At 37.1% G+C, this 21684-nt stretch overlaps 1 protein-coding gene across 1 annotated transcript in view; it reads right to left on the bottom strand.

The window, feature by feature from the left end:
* The window catches only part of CRIM1 (cysteine rich transmembrane BMP regulator 1), a 179666-nt gene that overhangs the window by 117057 nt on the left and 40925 nt on the right, over window positions 1-21684 (bottom strand). The gene's annotated exons all lie outside the window — the stretch shown is intronic.

The following is a 21684-nucleotide window of genomic DNA, read 5'->3' as shown; positions in this document are numbered from 1 at the left end:
AACTTTCTTTTCATACAAACGTTAATGAGCAAAACTGTCACACCATTTACACAAACAGGAGGTTCAGACAACTGGAAAATATCAATAGCTCAAAACAAGTTTATTTAGTCTTGGATATGTAGTCCCTTCATAGTCACTACACAGCAGAGTCATTCCACTTAAAGGAGTCTTTCTTAACATTACAATAGAGTTAAAATATCACTGATTAAAGGGAAAAAATGCAATTGCTACATTTTAAAACTGGTAGACTAACTTTGGAAGAAATCTGTCATAACAAAGTGCGTTGTTTCTCATCACAAAGCACAGTTTTGTTCCACGTATTTCTGACCATGCTGAATTATGCATAACAGTTGAGATGACACACACAGTTATACTCTTGAAACAATACAGAAAAAAAGAACTACTTGTTTTCTTTAAGAATTTACATGGTAGGAAGAAGATTTCAAATACAAATAAACTAAGAGACCAAAACAAAACACTATACTGCTTATTCTGAAAGGACTTTCCCCTGCCCTCTCAAACATAAACAAATCCTGCATTCTGCAGCCTATCATGTCCCTGAACTTCCCATTATAAAATACAAAGACTTTCAGGAAGCAGCTGATACATCAGGGTTATGAACCAGTGCTACAACAGATGGCAAAATTTTAGTCTGACAGGTGTATGTGCATAGTTTAATTTATTATTATTTTAACATTGTGTCATCCTGGAATATCCGCTCACTAAAACAATCAATTTGCTACTATATTATTTGTACATCTTCTACTACTGAAAATATTTATAAACCTTGTTGGAGGATCTTAGTACTGTTTACTATTGTTGGTGCTAAATCACAAGCATAAAGCAATCTGGAAATAATGTAAAGAAAGAGCTAGGAGACCTTTATATTCAAAAAAAAAAATCACTGTGAAGTATATATTTCTAGAGTAATCAAAGCTGTCCAGGCCTTCAATGTCATTCTAACTCTGCATCACCACAAATGTGAATGAGAAAGAAGCACACGTGCAGACTCATCTAGAAAGCATTATTGTGCTCAAAAGAAAAGGTGTTTGTTATTGCATTGTATGTAAAGAGGTAGACAAGAACGCCTCTGTCAAGGGAGAGTCTTTCAAGGGGTATCGATGAAGCAAGCAACAAGTAAATAAACAAGGACAGCAGGAAGTTCTATTTTTGTCTGAAGACAGACAAGTTACTCAGATGTAAAATGAATTTATGAAAAGTTAGTTAGGTTTGATACACGATGAGGAATGGCACGACTACAAAACGGTGAAGACTAAGGACAATCCAGATCTTCAAACAAGAAATACTACACAGCAAGCAATGTTGGCAGTCACCACACCCACTCTCCTTGCTAACAGTGCTTGACCTCCTAACAGGATCAATGGCATCACGGAAGTCACATGAAATCAAGATGGAGTCAAAAAGCATTGTCATTTTAAGGAGGCGGCTAAGTTTGCTGAAGCACCGGGTATCATCCCTGATGACGAAGAAAACCAGGCAATGCGTTGATAAAACCACCAGGACACCCAGTGCTGAGGAACAGGTTGGCAGCAGCTAACCTCGAGCACAATAAAATGGCAAAGGGACTGAGGCTAGCCCAGCTCCCAGAGCCACCACCAGCTCCTTTCGGCACTCCTGTTAAAGGCATACTGTGTGTGTTGTAAATGTTACCCACCAGGACAAAGCACATGATGCACTCCTCCACTTTGTCCATAGAAGGACAGACAGGAGGAAAATTATCCAAACCAAGTTTTGCTATTTTGTATGGTGCTGTTACAAAACATGCAAAAGTTACTGGAACAGTAAAGAGCCCAGGACGCTATTTTATTGAGCAATTGAAGAGACTGTTGGAACTCTGCCCGCAGTTAGAATCACAACCACAAAATTGGTGCTACCAACAAAATTTACCATCAGAAGTGCAACAACTTGGCTTGGGAGAAGGCTAACGTAGTGGGGGAAGGGATAAAGTTGAGAAGGAATATCATGCTGTGTAAACAGGTTATTCACTGGTGCAGTCCAAACAAAAATCCTCACTTAATGTTATAAGAGGTACACAGAAAAGAGTGAACACTCCAGTGTGGATCTCGGATAGAGAGCAGGGACAGGCCACAGCAGGGGACAGCACAATGGGGACAGCAACCTGGCACGGCCACTTGCTCTCTTATGCACCCCAACAATCTCAAGCTTGATAGTCAACATCCTGGTCCTCGGTGGCATCTCAACAAGCCAAGAGGGCTTTGGCTACCTGTCTGCTATCATTCCCCACAACAGGACTGGCTGCTGTTACAGCAGGTGAAGCACACACGACAGACTGCCATGCGAATTTATGCTTCTCATCCCACGTATCACACATAGGCTGCAAGCATCCCGCTGCGCTCAAAAACTTCTGCACACAAGGTAACTCGCAAAACATGTTCAGTCTCCAGTCTAACAGTGAAAAACATTTTCAAGATATATTTGTGAGAAACATGTAATATTTAGCTTCATGCTGTGAAGATTTTACCACAGAGTAAAGGGACATAACTATGTAGCGCCATTCCAAAAAATCTTCACATTGGACACTCAAGGTGCAGAGGGCTTCTGTCACAGACATGAAATAGCTAAATTATGTGGATGTGATATTTGTGCATTGATCGTGTCAGTTATAGCAGACATGGGCATTTTACCCTTCAAATCTTATGTCCATCTAAAGTTTAACTCAGCTACCCAGAATCAATAGTAATGTGTACTTGAGTACCAGGGTTTCCTTTAACTGATTTGGTGGGTATCATGCAATGCTTAAGATCTACAAAACAGACTTAGATGCTACATCTAAATTCATCTACTTTCAGCTGGTATCTATTGTCAAATTAACAAAGGTCTCTGCCTTAATAATAGACCAAGTACAGAGAGGAACAAGTTGTAAACATCAACAAAACAACTGATGAAAAGGATGACAAAAGATTACTTGAATACAAATAACATTTAATTTCTTGCTTGTATTAAGAGACTGATTTGCTCAAAAGACACATACAACAAGCACGAAACTGTTAAAATATTAATCAGATGGAGAGCGTCACCACTTAGAAAATAACATTAGTCACTGTTAAACCAAAACAGTGCTACTGCTATCTGCAGAAATTATTAAAAAACGAAACATTAAAAAGAAAGACACAAGCATCTCTTATATCTCAATATATCCTTTACTGATATCTCAAGTATCTGTTATGATTTACCGCTTTAGATGTTAGAAGAAACCATTTTTTTAACCTACTGTATTTTCTAAAATATTAACACGACAGCAATATATTTAACAATGGATGATACAGCAGTCTAAACAGCACTTGTTCAACACATTTATCTTGGAGGATTTTTCATGTCAAAATTAAGTATAAAGCTAAAGTAAATGATAATAAGATGTAATGTAACCGAAGGTTAGGATAGAGATAGTGAGAAAGAAACATCAGGCATAAGAAGCTTCAAGAAATTGAGGAATAAATTTCAAACTTTTCAAAGGAATTAAAACTTGATGTAAGAAAAACTGCAAATTACCATAAAGCTAATCTTTTGTAAACAATGACATTTGTTTTTAATCTGAATTTAACATAACTTTACCTGCATTACCCTGAGAAAGAATTCATAAGTCTAGTTAAACCAACCACAGACTTATCTGTAATGTGCAATATTATCGTGTTCCCAACAACTGAGTAATATTTGATTATGCAAAAGAACAGGAGATTTTAATAAGTAAACTACTCCTAAGAATACTAGGAGACTAAATCTTTGTATAAAGTAAAACAGAATACTTATAACATGCAGAAACCCCGGAAGCATTCTCCACCTCAAAGTATGTTTATTTCAGAAGCCTTCCCTTGTTCTACCGGAACAGCAACGGTCCTTTTACCACCACTTTCTGCAGACTTTCATTTAGGCATCTTTTCAGTCTCCACAAATTACCATTGGTGCTAGATACATGGGCATGCCATCTCCACAAACTTAAGGACTTGCTTACTAATGGTTTTAACAGTAACTAGATTACTGTTGCTAAATCATGAGTATATGAACCTCTCAGACTCTCATTTAGTACTAGCCACTACTATACAGATTTTGAACTGCATTGATCTATTTTAAAGATGGTGTTATGCAAATCCTAAATGGAGTTATTAACAAGCCAAATAACGCCTGTTGTGACAGTGAGATTCAATACCACCATTTTAGGAAGAGAAAAATTATTTGAAAAGTTCGTTGAACTTGGTGAATTAAGTACCACTCCCAACCAACAAGAAAAGCTTGATGACCAATGATTAATTACCATGTTGAATTTCTTCAGACAGAAGATAAGAATCACACAGAAGCTGGGCTTAAAAAGAGGTAGAACTAAATGTAGTGTTTCCAACCTGTGATTTTCTTTTAGCTAACTTCACCTCCAAAAACATTAAAGTTATGGAAGTCCTACATACTGTAAAAGATCTTATAGTTTTTTCTTAAAAAAAAGAAAAAAAAAATTAAGGTTTTGTTTGTTCTTCCCTCTCCCACTCTTAAGTAGCAGTCCTGCTGTACCTTTCCACCAGTTTCTACTAACAAAGCTGAACATCTTCTGAGCCAGATTCACCAAAAAAGGAGGAAACAAAGCAAGCACAAGAATACATTCAAGCTACAATCTAGTCTTTTAGGTCTGTGACCAAGACTACCGATGGAAGGATAGAGCCACAGACACTGAGAGGCACATGAGAATGGTTGCTTCTTTCTCAGTGCAAGGACAAGAAAGCAGTTAATGGGTTAACCAGGAGATATAGAAAGGTCTGATAGCCATGTAACTGGGGGGGGGGGGGCGCTAATTTAGTTTTTCTCCAGATGAAAATGTATGTCAAAGGACCACTACTGCACCTGTAAACTGGACTGAAATACAAACATTGTTGCATGCCAAACTGTTAGAGCTTGAGGGGAATTCAGGTGCTTCCTGAGAAGAACAGAAGAGCAGTAGGTAGGAGGAGAGGCACTACTGTTCCAGCCTCTGTCCCAATGCCCTCTACTCACCCTCAGAACTGCTGAGGCTGCTCCTCCCCCAAGGAGTCCATCTGGGGCATCAGCAGCAGAGTGGGAGAAGTCCCACTGTGCAACCAGGGAAGTGGAAAGGGGAGACCACCTACAAACAAAATTGAACAAAAAGTAAAATTAAATTTAAGGAAGCTGAGAATGCTCAAAGTCACCAGATGCTAAATTCTAAGAAATAGCTTGAAATTTTAAAGGAAATTAAATTATATTTCCCAAGCTTGGAAACTGTCATCTAGTTTGTTTTTAATAAAATGGATGATTCTACCCCAAAGAAATGCCTGGAAACATTTCAACTATAAACCATTGAATAAAGAATTTAGTTGAAATATGAACCAATCTCATGAACAACAGACAAATCAACTAGAAGATGTTGTAAGAAAACCACACCCAATAAGTTAATATTTTATGAACTAACATTTTCATATGCATGTCAATCTACAGCAAGGCAATGATATCTATGGAATTACTTATGCCTTCTAGGAGAACGCCAAAATAAAAACACAGATGCTACATCTGTAAAAAGACAGGACTTGAGGGGAAAGGCAAGTGACATTTGTTTACATGAAAACTTTCCTCCGTTTTCCAAGCTCCAGTTATGTCAGAAAAAAAAATTATAGTCTTACACTGCAAAACAAAGTGACATCCATTATGTCATACTATCACAATCTGGGTCTTGAGAAGTATCAACAGAAAGACAAAGATGCATGAAATTACCAGTTTAAGTTCTATGGTAAGGAACATTGGAATTTGTTTGCAACATTTGGCTTAAACGCAAAAAAATACAAACTCAACTACTAATTTTTTTGTCTGTGTTACAGTATAAACCTTCAGTAGATCAATTACCAATGTCTACTGTTAATTAAACAAGTATACAAAGTGAGTATATTTTCCTACACACACACACACACAAAAAAAAAAGACAGCTGGATAGCAACATCTTAATCAAATTCTATATTCTGCATTGGGAAAGATTAGATGAAAATTTTTTACTCACATTTCACAATCAATCTCATCATACATTTTTAAAATAATTAATCATGTTGAAGACAGATGAGTTATTTAAATGCTGCAGTCATAAAACAGATAAGTTGTCATATTTATAGAGCTATTTAGAATTAACACAAAGGCATTTTTTGCATGAATAGTTCCTGCAATTTCAGAATCCTAGGAATGCAATTTCAGTTATGAGACCAATTAATCTGAAATTACTTAATTATCTCTCTGATCCAGCAAACAGGCAGTTGTAAAATACAAAAGAAATGGGAGGCAAAACAAAGGAATTTGTAACTGCTACTTCTAATCTACTTCAGAAGAACAACTATTCTTATACAGTGACAGTTACCACTATAAGAGAAGAAGCAAAACATCTGCAAGCACAGGCTACTCTAGCTGCTGTGCTTCTCAGGTGCCTGGGCATAATCCATAAAAGATATACATGTATTTTCATTATAAAAGGTGAATGTGAAACGCTGTCAATAGCAAGAAGCACCTTAGATTCAGATTTGTTATCAATAGACTACTTTCAACTTTTCTGAAGCAGAAGGATCATCTGTTTCTTCTGTTTTGAGGTAAACTGAGTAATTTTTCCTTATGTACAAAAAATACATATATGTTCTTTAGGAATAAAAGTTAGGTCTTTTTCTCCACTACAATTTATTAGATTTCTTTTGGTTTAGCACTGAACACTGCTGAGATAATTTTTTCCCCATTTACTTGATTTTGCTCATTTCCTCATATTTTGTCTCCTCAGTGTATTAAATCTTTTTCACTTGGAGAAGCTTCTCCCTTTCCACCTCCTTTCCCCCCATCCATCACTGTTCTCAATGTTATGTGCATCTGCTGCATACTCTCAAAGACCAGCATACTCTACACACTCGCCTATTACAGGTTCCCTACCTTTTTGCTAGGCCTGTAACCTAAGTTACTTTCTTTTGCAAATGGGAACAGTGCATTATTCACTTCTTGGAAACAATCCATGTCAAGATAATTACAACCAAGTTTTTTTTTTTTTTTTTTTTTTTTTTTTTTTTTTAAAGCAGCAGTGGTATATTCCATTCAAAACAAAGTCTTAAAACAGTCTATTTTCTACTGCTTCCACCCAATCACTAGTTCTACAAGCCCACTCAGCATACTTCAACTCATGATTTTAGGCACATTTCAGATATATATGTTTGTGGTTTTCTTTGAAACCCAACCACAAGCGTCGTAGAGATTTCCCAGAGTTTTAAAACAAAAAGTACATTGTGCTGAAGGACTATATAGGAAAAAAAAAAAACAACAACAAAAGCAAGATAGCATCAAGTCTCTGATTTGGTCATGATTTCTAATGATGAAATGTAATTAACACTGTTTACTCATTTCCCTTTGAAATCATATTTTGGTTGCTTATAACTGAACAACCGAACCCTTTAACCTGGAATTCTCTGCATTTCATCCTTAGTTTTCACTATTAAGGAGAAAAAACACCATGTTTCAGCAATGTCAGCTTGGATTTCTTCAAGGGAATTAGGGAAGAATGGCAATACTGGCATTTTTCATCAGGGCTGAAAGCAAGCTGATATATTTTTTTCTAGTTTCACAAGCTTATGTCATCTGCCAGCACCTCTACCTAAGAACTTTTTAACTTGTTTTCGATTTCAGTCATATAAGGATGGAGTCTGAAATATAGAAAAAAAGCTCAAAAAAGGTGAGGGGTAAGGAGGAAGGCATCGTAGAGACAGTATCGGATTATTGCTATTAACCTGACAGACTGAAAAGCAGAGTGCTTTTTGTTTGTTTGTTTTTTTAATTCAATACTGTTTTGCCTTTTTAAAATAGTTAGCAGACGATTGTTATATGCATAGCTGTTGATTACATATGGGGCATCTTTCTTTGCCTAGTGCAGGTACCACAAAAGATGCAGAAAGAGATGGAAAGAGATGTGTAATGATGAGCAGTAACTAGAAAGGGGACTCGCAAAATTTTAACGCTTAGATGCGTTCAACTTCAGGCATCCAGCTGAAGCATCTGACCTATGAACCCAATTTCTCCATGCTGACATAATGCAATGGACAGGCCTGAATATATGCAAAGGCGGTTTAAATCTTTGCTGGCCTGGATCACCATCCCCAGCCTCTCCTCCTCCTCCCCTATTCACTGCACTGCAAAGAGTCCAGACTTTTGACACTTCGAAAAGGGGCAGAGCATAACAGAATTCCACCTACCATAAACTGATCTGATACAAATCACCAAGTAAAATCTCCAGCCCTTTCAAAGAGCAGGAGTACCACTGTATTTAACTATATATAGCAGTACTCTGTTACAGTATAAAATGAGAGGTAGGTCTTTCTGTAGGAAAAGGAGACAGGAAAATAGAATGACGTGCAAAGACAGAACACTCCAGAAAGACTAGATTAACCTATTGCTTAGATTTTCAATATTATGAGTAATTTCCATACCAAGTCCACGTTTATATGCCAATAACTACACTAAGGCTGAGAGTTAGCTGAAGTGTTGCTAGACACCGTACATAAACTGTGCTACGAAAATGGTCATGTTTTAAGCAGGCTAGAAGTAGGAAGAAAGAATATAGCCAAAACTATTATTTATGAACTTTGTAGTGCCGTAATTGGGAAGAATATGAGAGAAGGTAAAAGCTACAACTAAGAGCCATCGGTGGAGGGGTGTGAAGGTTAATCTGAATGGACAATTGGAAGTCAGGGGTGAGAGGAGCTGAAGCCATTCAGCCAGCAGAGGGAAGAAACTCTCCAGACTGGAAGCACCTAGAGTTAATTGTCAGATGGTTTAAACAGTTCCTACTCCTGGTTTGAAGGGTCAGCTTTGAGCTCTTTATGGCTCTTCTACAAAGCTGCTTTATGAAGCCCTCTTGCTTCAGGGACAGAAGCTCAAGTGCCCTCATTAAATGAAGTAGCAGCTTTGTCAGTCTCCAAACACACTATAACACAGACAAGCGGCAGATGATTACTCATCCATATACGCTAAAGTTATACTGTGAACAGCAAATGAAAGAAGTGAGCACAACTCGATTTGCACACATTCTTCAGTGAGGCTTTAGGGAGGCCAGTTAGGAAACGACTTATTTTGTCCTGTTGAAGCAAACTAGTGGGACATGAAAAGCATTAAAAAAAAACCCACACAACTGTATTTTTGTGAGATTTCCTTAGCTTTCAATTAGCTCCATGAGTTAAGGGATTAAGCACTTCATGGGGCAATGGAGATCAGTATGAAAATGCTTTACATAGTATCTTTCATCTTTTTACATTTAAAACTGCTAGCATGATATTCAGAGAAAATTATGGCTTAGTCTACTGTACAACTCGGGATTTTCACAGGGTCATAATGATAAACTCTGTAGCATTTTCAGTGAACCAGAAAAACACCAAAAGATTGCTGAGGCAAACCAGGACACTCAAGGAAGTCAGTGGGGAGAGAGGTACAAAACCCCAAAAGCAGGGAGGAAAAAAGCAAACAAAAACACCCCCTTGCCTTAATTCCATACTTGTTTGCCAAACAAATACATGAGAAAAACAATTTTGGATGACAACATTTGCTCGACTTTTTTCCTCCCCAAAATGTAAATATATGCAGAGATTAATATCAACAGCTTTAGTCTCTATTTTCAAGTATTTTGTTTGAATAATAAAACTTTAACTACTGCATTTCTTCAAACAGCACTTCATGGCCACTTCTGTGGTTCTGAACCAAGCCGAGGATGTCTCAATCAGACTTTAAAATGAAAACCTTACCAGTATAAATGGGGAACATATGATAATGAATGTTGCATATGAGCTGAGAGACATCACAACTACTTTCTTCCAAACTGAAATGATAGAAGAGGAAAAATCCAGCCACACTGTAAAGTTTATTTCTCTTCTTCCTGGTGGAGACTAGAGGATGAAAGATTGCAATACCCATTAAAAAATATATGAAAACTCTTTTGGAATATTGCAACTTTCCTCCAAAACTGTGATATGGTAGTATCGCTATTAAAATGTTATGCAGAATATATCACTGACTTTTATATAACAGAGTACTTCCAATTTGATGATACTACCATGGAAACATACTAAGAAAATAAAAGAAGGGTAAAAGAAGGAATTCAAACATTTGATCATTACTATCACAATTTCTGAATTGGATGCTATTTCTATCAGTCCACAATTATGTGAAAGAAGCAAAACCCTTGAGGCTTTATTTTAGAAGTAGTACTGACAGCAATGATTACTCTTTATGTTCAAAGGAGAGAACAGCATGATCCAGGCAGTGCCTTCCTGTCTTACATGCCATTATGACCACACCCTGGAAGATTTCTCCTGCAGTAAACACTACATCTTTTTCAGCCAAGCAACAGATATTACACATCCTCCTCATCAAAGATCTATCCAGAAGCTCACTGTTGTGGAAGAGGGCATAAAAACCTTTATTTGATTGCAAGCAGGCTTTTTTTTTTTTTTTTTAAATAAAGGAAATTAACTGTTTTTTTCTTCCATAAAACAAAGTCAACAGTTTTCTCTCTAAGGCAGGGGAGTGCACTGCTGAAGTATTACCATACGAGCAGAAGTTTTGTTTGCAGCACACAACTTGCTTACTGACAAGCTGTACTACTTTGCTTAAACCAGGAAAACAGAAATGCACAAGCTCCAATTACAAACCTTAAGGACTGAAACCCCAGAACTTTATGTAAGTATTACATGCATATAATAATATACACATTGATAAGTTCCCCCCTGAGCCTTCTCTTTTCCAGGCTGAACAGTCTGGAAATCTGGCCTCTCTCAGCCTTTCCCTACCTTGGAGGGTCAGCAGCCTGCTAGGCTTTGTGGCACTGATCGCCACTCTCTGTGCCTGGCCCTTCAGCCAGTTTTCCGCCCCCCCTCACTGTCCGTTCATCTGTAACACATTCTTCATCTGCTTCTCTCTAAGGATCTTATTGGAGACAGTGCCAAGAACGTTACTGAAGTCAAAGCAGATAATATCCACTGCTCTCTGCTCATCTTCTGAACCTGTCATTTCATCATAGAAGGTTATCAACTTGGTCAAGCATGATTTTCCTTGGTGAATCCGTGCTGACTAGTCCTGATGACTTTCTCGTACTTTGCAATGTAGCTCACATACATTATTCCATCCTTTTACACTCCATTCAAATAAACTTTCAAATACTTCATACATGTGCCTCACTGAACTATTTTAATACCAAGAGGAAGAATCGGTATTATACAATCTGACCTGTACAGAACAAAAAATACCATACAGCAATTGTCTCCAATTAAGAATTTTTCTAGAAATATACTTAAATATTGAGTATTTTGATACTCAAATATTTGAAAAGATTAAAAAGATACTCAATATTAGAAAGATACTCAAATATTTGAGTATTTTCTGTGACTGGCAGAAAAAACTACAGCTTAACCAACCTTAGCATTAATGAGATTTTTTTTTTCCTGAGCTTTAGCTTGCAGGTTCTAGATCTGTTACATCTTGATATTACAAATCCATGTGCCATATTTGATCTTAACTTCCCTGAAACATACTCGCATTTCCCAGTTGGAAAACAAAACTGAGAAAGGCCACAGTACTGAAGGAAGCTATGGATATACAGCAAGTCCAAAAAAAAGGAAAGTAAAACAAAATGGAATGCATGTTAAGCAAAAAAGGTTAAGGAAATGAGGCTTAGATATGGTACTCTGAAAAAGCAATCTATGCCTCAAGCTAATCTGTAATTAGCCACTGGTTATCAACCAAGTAGTAAATATTCAAGCAGCATATCTATCATCCAGACATATTAATTCTGTCCTATCATAACCATAATCTAAAGAAAATTGGGGAAAGCAAAGATGATAGTTGAGCAGCAAGGCTGAAGGACAAATGGAGCTTTTAGACTCTCCCTTCCAAAATGAAGTTCAACAGTCATCCTCAGATTACTGGACTATCCCACACTGTCATTATCTAGATACTTATTAAGCTCTTCACAAGACAGCAAACACAAATCTTGATGATACTAATGTCCAATGCTAGTCTCCACGATAGTCAACTTTTTGCTGATTCTTTGCATTTACATTTACATATCTGGTGGCATCCATCATTTATTTTCTGTGTAAGTTGGACTGAAAGGTATTTTTGTTTTGCATTTGTAAAACCCTTAACACAACTTAATCCATTCAGCCAAGCACACCTTATGATTTCCCTCCAAAAACAAAAAAAGAAAACCAATCTATATTACTAATCACATTGATCAATCTATTTAACTGCTACACTTGATCACTGCAACTCACAACAAAGAGTAAATATTTTAATATATAATATAGAGGAAACAAAGTGAAAGCTATTCATGAGCATGTGATTGCAGTATAAGATTATGTTGATGATATATTGAATTTTGGAAGATAACAGTTTTATGATTCATGCCTAGCTAAATTTCAATAAAAATTGAGCTGTCAACCCACAGCAATTGTAAGTGTGCATTTTGATACAGTCTGATGACAGGAGGGAGACCAGAATAGCTGGCCGTGAAAGTGAAAGGAAAACCTCAGCGGAAGACACTGGCAGGTCGTGGTGGTGGTGTCTCACGTTTAATTGCCAGAAGGAAAATTCAAGTTTTGGCCAAAGAGGATAATTTCTTTTGAAAGAAAAACTTCCTCCAGAAATTATGGCAAATAGAATATTTGGAATGCGCAGCCATTACTAAGTTTCACAAAAAAGTCACAATGCAAAATCCTACGTTTTAATTTAAATACTTGATTTTGAGTTTTAATTTTGTTTTCCCTTGTTGTGTTGGCCTTACCAGCTGCACTGCTGTGCATTAGCTCTGCTCCTCTGCCACCGTTTGAGCTGTACCAGCACTGAGAACAGCAGCTGATGACAGTCTCAAGCCAGACTTCCTCTGGTTCACCACAAAGTAACTACCCTGTGGTGAACCGTAAGTTAAAGTGCCGTGGGGCTACCACAGTAATGAAAGGCAGACCACTAGTTGCTGGGGAGTTTTCCTGCCAATTTCCCAGATGGACACATCATAGGGAAGGCAGAGACAACACCACAGATTAGCCCGTCAAGCGCTCACTAAGACAGCTACACTCTTACAATACCCACATCAGGTAATTCAGAGCACACGCGGGTGTCCCCATAGCAATGTGCTGTACTCGTAGGCATACTGCTAGCACTCACTGCTGAGCATGCTGTTCTTTGGCTAGGAATGCACTGGTATGGCTGAGTAGTCACGAGGAAGGTTGCCAATCTACTTTGTCTAGCCTTTTGAACTCTTTCAGGTAAAGTCTTAAAAAACAAGGGAAAAGCGCTCCTTTCCCTGGAACCAGCTAACCATACCGAGCCAGGGCAAACTGCTGTATGGCCAGGAAGACATGGCAGGCAGGTACAGACACAGCAAGTCAGGATCCTCACACACAGGAGACCCCTGAGAAAGCAGACAACAGGTCAACAGACAAGCCACAGATGTGAGAAAGATGACAGGATTTTCTGAGGCTCTAAGTGGGGATTTGGCAATATTTGCTCTGACTCAGGAACACCGTGACAACTGCCCAGTTGGAAAGCAAAACTGAGAAAGACCACTGTGCAAAGATGGAATAGACACTTTTGATTTTAAACCATTAACCTTGACAAATCACCAAGCAGATATGAGTTTCTATCATACACAAGCTGACTTACCTAGCTTAGTATTTTATATTCTTATGTAACCTACCTTCAAAAGAGAAAAGTTAGGTATTTAGGGACACTCACTGTAGCATGGAGCAAGACACTTCTTAATAAATAGGATCCAAATCAGCAAAGCCATCACAGCATGTACAAAAAGGATCTTTGCTTTTCTTTCCAAAATGTGGAAATTATTCCAAAGACATATTTTGGTGTTATATGAAAGAAATTCTTTACCTAGCACTCTAGTTTCATTTATATACTCAGAAAAGGCATTAGTTTGAAAGCTTATCTTGGTCTTCGAGTAAGTTCTGAATTTTAATTCAATGTTTCTGTTGCAAAGAACAAGAAAGAGTGCTATGGTTTAAGGTGTGTATATTTAAATATTTTCACTGGTTGTTGCATCTTGCTATTAATCTTTTCAATGAAGTTTCACTGGCTAAAATTATATAGATCATTTTAAACTTACAGGTCAGATTGAATGGCATCTTTTCACAAATGACATGAACTTGCTGCTGTTTGGAAATGCTGTAGCCCCAAAGTACCCTGAATTCTACCTACTAAAATTACTTGTTAGATAAGGAGTAATATTTAAGCCTCTTGAAACAACTACTCCAAGGTTAAGAGCTTTTAGAATTCCCACAAATGTATTAATCTCCTTTTTCTACAAAAATATCCAGAAAACAGATGTCTTTCCTCCAGTAGTTTCTATTTCAGAGATAAATCTGCTATCACTAGTACCACATTCTCCATACATTTGAACTGCATGCAGCTCAAGGTGAAAGCTGACATGATTATCAAAATAATCAAAAGCATTTTCTCTACTTCTTCTTGTCTCATCTCCTCAGAATAATTCCACTTAAATGAAAATATTTCTCCTTTCATTCCTGAATATTTTTCTAAAAAAGTCAGAGAATAAAAATTATAGAGTATGATTTAAAGACGACAAAATACCAATTAAACTCTGAAGAACTCCTACTAAGAAATAACAGAAATGAGAATTCATAATTAGCAAACAACAATGCTACATGAAAAAAAAAGAAATTTTAAGACGACATTGAAAATAGAGTGCCAAATTTTCCTTAACGATGTGTTTCCCAGGATGTTCTTTCACTGTAAATCACTGCTGGATCAGACTGTGTTACAGCCTGAGTCAGAGTTTTAAGAGATATAAACTGTTCCTTTTCACCCCAGAAATATGACTGATACCTAAATTTGAACACAGCCATTTTAAAAACACCAAGAAAGACATGGGGTTCTGAAATCTGCATATGCTTATCTGTACACAGAAATCACTACAAGAGAGACTGATTATAAAAAGGAGTGAAATGAAGTTTCAACAATTGTGTTACCAGACCTAAAATTCCCATTCATGAAATTTCAACAGGGGCACAAGTTATATATTTGAAGTAGAAAGAACTAGTAAAGGAAGGAAGGTGAAAAAGGTGATGATTCTCCTCAGAGCTTCAGGGAAGATTCCTTATTCCTGCTTCAGTATATGCAGTATATGCTATTTAAACAGCTCATCAAATGACCTAATTACAGTATATTCTTGCAGCTGTATCCCAATAGACTTTCATTCATTATATTGTTCATTACTGTGGTTATTAACCATATATTAGCCATTATCATTTTTTTTTCTTCCAATAATTATTTCAATTTTCCTCCTCTCTTTTGCACCTGCCTAAAATATAAACAGTATGGACAGAAAATTTCAGGGAAGAGCTTCTTACACATTTCTAGTTTCTCTGGACACATATAAAATACTTCTTGCAGTAATTCATTTCATTATCATGTGGAAGCTTTAATATATATACTTATTACCACTTCCACGTCATTGACAGACAATACAAAAACCTACCCTATCAACATTAAGCAATATCCCAATATACATCTGCTCTTATTTATAATATAGATTTTATAGCATTTAATATTGCCCTTCATTATACTTACGCTGCTGTCCAATGTATGTATGTGTATTTCAGCTTCAGATGCATCTGAAATGCTGCTTTGTTACCCACTTAAAGTACACTTATAAATTCCTCAAGTATTCCTCAAGTACAAGGTGAATTGATAACATTATAAAAACATTTAGGTTAGAGAACAAACTCAATATTCTTTCAACTCATTCTTTCTGATTTTGCTTAATATTATGCAATGAATAAACTACCTATAAAACTCCCACCATTTACTTAATACAGTATGAAAGATGTGATATTGTAATAAATTATGGCCAACAAAACAATGAGGAGGCTATCAATACATTGATAAGTCAATGAAGAATTAAAGGGCTGAGTAGCTAAGAAGCACAAAATCCTTTCCTTGAGCATACAGTTAAGGTGGGAAATCTCCATGGGATAAGCTTCATAAAGATGCTTCTGATCAGGACCTCTTGCAAAGTTACTGACTGTAGGAAAGGTGGCTCTGACCAACAGTGGTTATTGGCCTTAGAACCAGGCACAAGAAAACTTTCTTGCTTGACTTTGTTGCGTACAGCACATGTTCTGTATCAAACATTTAACATTAAAACTCCTGAGTGTTAAAATTTACCAGGAAAGTATGAAGATAGACTTAGAGTTATAGACGATCATCATCATGATCTTGTAGATTTTTCATAGCCATACTGGAATAAAATTGATGTCTCCTCAGCACAAAAATAAATTAACAAACAAACACCAATTCAAAGTAGCAGTGTTATTAGGGAATAACCCCCAATTTCTCATCATCTGGACTTTAGGCTTTACATAAAAACTTCATCAAATGCTGGTTTTCTAAAAGTTTCTGTAATTCAACTGTTGTTTTTCCCCATACACCTTCATCAAGGAAAGAACGCAACACTTAATGCCTTGGGAACAAGGACAGACAATGATGCTTTTCATTGAGTTTGTCATGCCAAATTTTGGAAAAACCCTCTTTCCTGATTCCTGTGTACCTGAAAAATAATTAACTCAACCGCTGCAAACTATTTCTTAAAATCTGTTTTCCTTGTAAAAAGGTTCAAGGTTTTCTTAGTCTGCAGAGTATACCATATATAATACAGAGCATTCAATATACAATAGCCCAAATCTGTGAACAGCTAAAATAAACCCAACCTTTCCCAGATGCTTCCTGAATGAGAAATTCCTGACTGCAAATTCAAAATTTAGTGTATGTGAGTGGCGTTCAGCTACTCTGGAGAAATACAGAGACACAGGCACACAGGGCTGAAATTAGGAAAGCAAAGCTTGGCTGGATTTGAAAATGACAGACTGGAGGGGAGAGCTGTCTTTCAGAAGGATTCTTGCAGGCTGGAGAGATGGGCTGACAAGTTCAGTGAACCCTAAAGCACTGCTGCAGGGATGAAGCAACTCTGTGCAGCAGTACAGGCTGGGGCTAAGTGTGTAGAAAGCAGCTTTGCACAAAATAACTTGGTGGGTCCTGTTGGACAACTTGCATGTGAGTCAGGGGGGTGGCCTTTTGGCAACACAGGCTACCACGTAGTAGCCTGAAGGAAATGTTTATTCCACTTCATCTGTGACTTGGATACTATGCTTGACAAACAGTTTGGGGATCTGCACTACAAGGTCCTGACACATTGGAGCAAGTCCAGTCCAAGAGCAAGATCCACCAAGACGAACTGGGCCTGAAGCACAGAGCTTGCAGTAAGAAGCCAACTGAAGTGGTGTCGTTCAGCCTGCAGAAGGAAGCCAAAGTGGATCTCACTGCTGACTTCAGCTGCATGAAGGGCAGCGGCAAAGAAGGAAGCACCAGACTCTTCTGAGAGGTGCCCATTGGGAGGGCGAGGGCAGTGGGGTCACAAACCGCAGCGTGGGATGTCCAGGTTGGATCAAAGGAAAGCATTCTTCATAGCAAGGGTGGTCAAATACTGGATCCGGCTGCCTGGAAAGCTGCCTGGAACTATTACACTTTAAAATGTATTACTTCATTTACTTCTTAACTCTAAACAATCCTTTTGGTTTGGTGCCATATTTCTCTTGAACAAAATGTTCTTTCAGCCCAACGTACAAATCACAGTGGGCATTTCTGGTTTCTTATGAAGTTGGTTGTACAGTTCATTACAGAATTTTTATTTTTTTTGAATTCAAATTGCAGTACTACTTCTCATTGCATATAATTAACCAACTGTTTCATAGTTCCTTTTCCAAAAAATCTGTTCATCTTTAATTCCAGAAGGTTTTTTTTTGTTTTGTTTTTGTTTTTTATAATTGATCATTTGTCTTTTTCCCCTCACTCTCAGCATAATATACATCTAAAACAATTTCTGGTCTTGGAAGGTTTTTCTCTCTTTAAAGTCTTTGAGTAATTTTTAACAACTATCATTAGCTATAACAACATAAAAACAATAAGTTAACAGTCAAATGGCTATATTTTTCCCAGAACACAAGTGGAGTATCAGTAACTATGGTACTCCACATCACATCATATACTATTTCATATTTGATGTCTTTTGATCATCTCCATATGGGACATTTCACACACAAGTAGAAGTCATTCATCAAATCCATATAGTTCCTTTAAGAAGGAAAATCACCTGTTGCCAGAGAGAGGAAATACAGCTTTTCCTGAAACAAGTGGAATAGATAGGAAAAGCTACACAGAAACCTGCAAGAACATTACCACTACAATTTTGTGAACAACTAGTAAAGGGAAAAAAAAGAAAAGGCAGGAACAGGGAGGAAAGTGATTGAGCACACTAGGTGTTTTCCAAATAAAAAATTGAGGACCTCTCACTGTCTTGCACTGATTCTGTTTGCTCCTTTTTCCAGGTGACAATCACGCCCTTTGCTTCCAATTAGAAGTGGTAAGATGGTATATGTGCTAACTAGATGTACGAAAGTAAAGTCTTTTCTATGAATAACCACTACTAGATATCCTGACAGTAGCTTTACTGCAAGATATGGACTATTTGTGAAAAGGACACTGTAGCTTCCAGCAAACTAAGGGCTAAAGGCGTATATGCCAGCCGTTAACACATTTTAGTTGACATGTACAGCCAAAATGTTTCTCCTTCCAGGGATTTGGAACTGTATACAAATTAATTGCTTATGACTCTGAATAGCTCCAACATGATGACAATAGTTTCTTAGTACTAATTTGGTATTTTCAATTCCTTGCAAAATGGGTCTACCCACTAAAATCAACTGTGGGATTACAGAGTAATACAGTTGAGTCTGGTAAACCTGGCCTTTTAACCTCATCTGCTTCCATTATTGGAGATACTATGAGCACCCTCTAAACTTCATCAAACTCTGAGATACATAGTGGTTTTCAGATAAAAAGAAAAATCAAAGCCAAAAGAACATTTGTTTTTTAACAAGCCCAGAAGGAAGTCTACAACATTTATGGAGAACTTGATGTTCTGACTTCCTATGCTTAGTGAGCTTCTAAACTACACTACAAATATCCAGAGTTGAAGTAAATAAAGTCTGATCAACCATTAAAATGGTTTCAAGGCATTAAGGATAGAAATCCATGGTAACAGAATAATATGACCAAAATTAACTCCAGTTTGGAAATGACAATAAAAACAAGGGAAGTATTAAATTCTGAATTCATCAACTTAATTTCTTTTTATAAAGAAAGCATTATGAATGCAATGTTCCCATGTAATTGAGGGTCAAGGAAAAGTTTGATATATGCAAAAATTACCAGATTAGCTTATATTCATGCATACAAAAAAAAAACGCATTAACAAAGCAAGCATCCTCCAGTGTTTCTGATGCTTGATAAAGCACTCTTGAATGATACAAGGGATAACAGTTTGATTTCATAACAAGCCTTTCTTTTTTAGTTATCCTGTACAAAGGAATAATTTATCCTTGATACCACAGACCCTAAGATCAATATAGGTGTTAAATCTATACCCCTGCTTGTTCATAGTCTTTTGATTATCATGCAGATTTCAACAAATAATGTAAAAATTACCTCCCTTAGTAAACTTCCTTCTCAACATAGATCATCTTACCAACTGTTCAAGGGCCTCTGGAGGCTTCCATACTGGTTATGCAAATTCATCCCAACTTATGGCTACTCCGAAGAATGGCAAACACCATTAGATGAATGAACATTCTGCAACATGTTTTAGTGATTACATTTGCAAAACACTTTTAGAGACTCTCACAGGTTACTATGACCATTTTTTTTCCTATGAACTATTTGCGCCTTCTAATACCTTATGAAAGGTATAAGGGAGCCAGGGGCAATGTAGAACCACACGATCAGGATATTCTTGAAGCCTTTCCAGTGATTTGTGTGTGTGTGTGTGTTGGCTCTAGCACAGTAACAACAGTCATGTACTTTCCTTTGAAAATAAACACTTAAAAAGATCTGTAATGTTGATGCTGGATATAAAGCTAATAGTCTTCATTACACAGCATCGACATTTCATTACAAAGCTTCCTATTCTGCAAGGCCACACAAAAAGTGTCAGAGAATGAATATAAGTATCATTACTTATTTTTCTCATGAACAGACGGACAAGATAAGTAGCTGTCATTGTTTTCTTTTCCTCAGGCTGCAAACAAATTGGCATCAGTGAAATCCGTAGCCAATATGTGAACACCAGTATCTCTTTCTTCCTCAAGCCTACCATACCATCACACAGAACTATTCAAGATTTTAAAAGAATATTGGAATGAAACACATAATCCCAAATGTGTATCAGAAGCAATTCAAATAACAAAAATAAGTTTGGCCACAACCTGAAAATGCTATGTAGCCACACACCAAATAACTTTCCACAGCCTTTGTGCCTTTTAAAGAGAAATCATGTTCTTTCATCTGATTTTGTCACAGAATTTTTGCTAAGGGGAGCTCTGTATTCTATGACACTTCTTAAGACTGTATTTGAGTTTTTCTGATCCAAAGAATGCCTGGAAATGAAAATCATCGGATTACAAAGCCTCTCATATTCCAAGTGCCCTTAACACCACCATTAACAATTTGGAACAACTATTCTTATCTACTCTGACCCCCTGACAGCTTAGGATGTGACACTTAAGTAATGCATTACGTTTCCTGGGAAGCCAGAGAAACAGTCATTTTCCTCTAGAATCAATCACTATTCCAGAACAACCACCATATCCCTCTGAGGATTTTAATGGGATGGCAGGAAGTATTACTTACCAGTAGTTCTGTTTATTGCAGTCTTCCTCTTCCTCCAGCCTACAACAGAGTCCTTACACTAAGCGTTACGGCTCCCACCTACCAGGAAGCAAAATAATTATCAATCAAGGTCATTACAGAAGTACCATTCTGTCCACTTCCATCTCAGTTACATTTCCATAGCACGAAGACCTAAACTGCATGTAAGAATCTACAAAAACTTTATTGCCAAACTGTAATGAAGAAGAAATTTAAGGAAAGTAGTTGCTTGAGGCATTAGCAGGCTGGTGAGAAGTCATGGTTTGTTTATGATTTTTCTCCCCTGCCACTCATTTCTTAAATAGGAGCCGCTGCTAAAGAAATCAGAAAGAAAAGAAAGGCTGCTATAAACACTTGAGGCGAAATGCATGCTGAAGGCATGCATCCAAATCTGTGCAGTCTAAACACGAGGAGAACCATCTAAAACCTAATGGGGCATAGCAAGTTACACAAGAATAAAAGTTCATTGCTATTATGGACACTTACTGTTTCTACTCTGCTGATAAGAGGATATGGTACTAGGCCAAAATACTGCAGATACTTGAAGATTTTAAATATGTTTGCTACTGTGCTTTGAAGACAAGAGCTATGAAAGGATTATGTTTCTTTTTTAATAAAACTTCCACACAAAAGACTGTTCTAAGGATAGATGCACATAATGCTCCACCTTAAATTACTCTGTCTGTACCTCCGTGTAAGTTTAGTTGCATTATATGCACATAACTAAAAAAAAGTTGTGGACAAGCATGTTATACTTACCTATTACTTTGAAAAGAAGGCTCAGGGGAGACCTTGTTGTACTTTGCAATTACATTAAATTAGGCTGTAGTGAGGTGGGGATTGGGCTCTTATCCCAAGCATCAA

This window comes from Cygnus atratus, chromosome 3, assembly GCF_013377495.2.
Source record: "Cygnus atratus isolate AKBS03 ecotype Queensland, Australia chromosome 3, CAtr_DNAZoo_HiC_assembly, whole genome shotgun sequence".
Lineage (NCBI taxonomy): Eukaryota > Metazoa > Chordata > Aves > Anseriformes > Anatidae > Cygnus > Cygnus atratus.
This window is presented reverse-complemented; position numbering and strand designations above follow the sequence as displayed.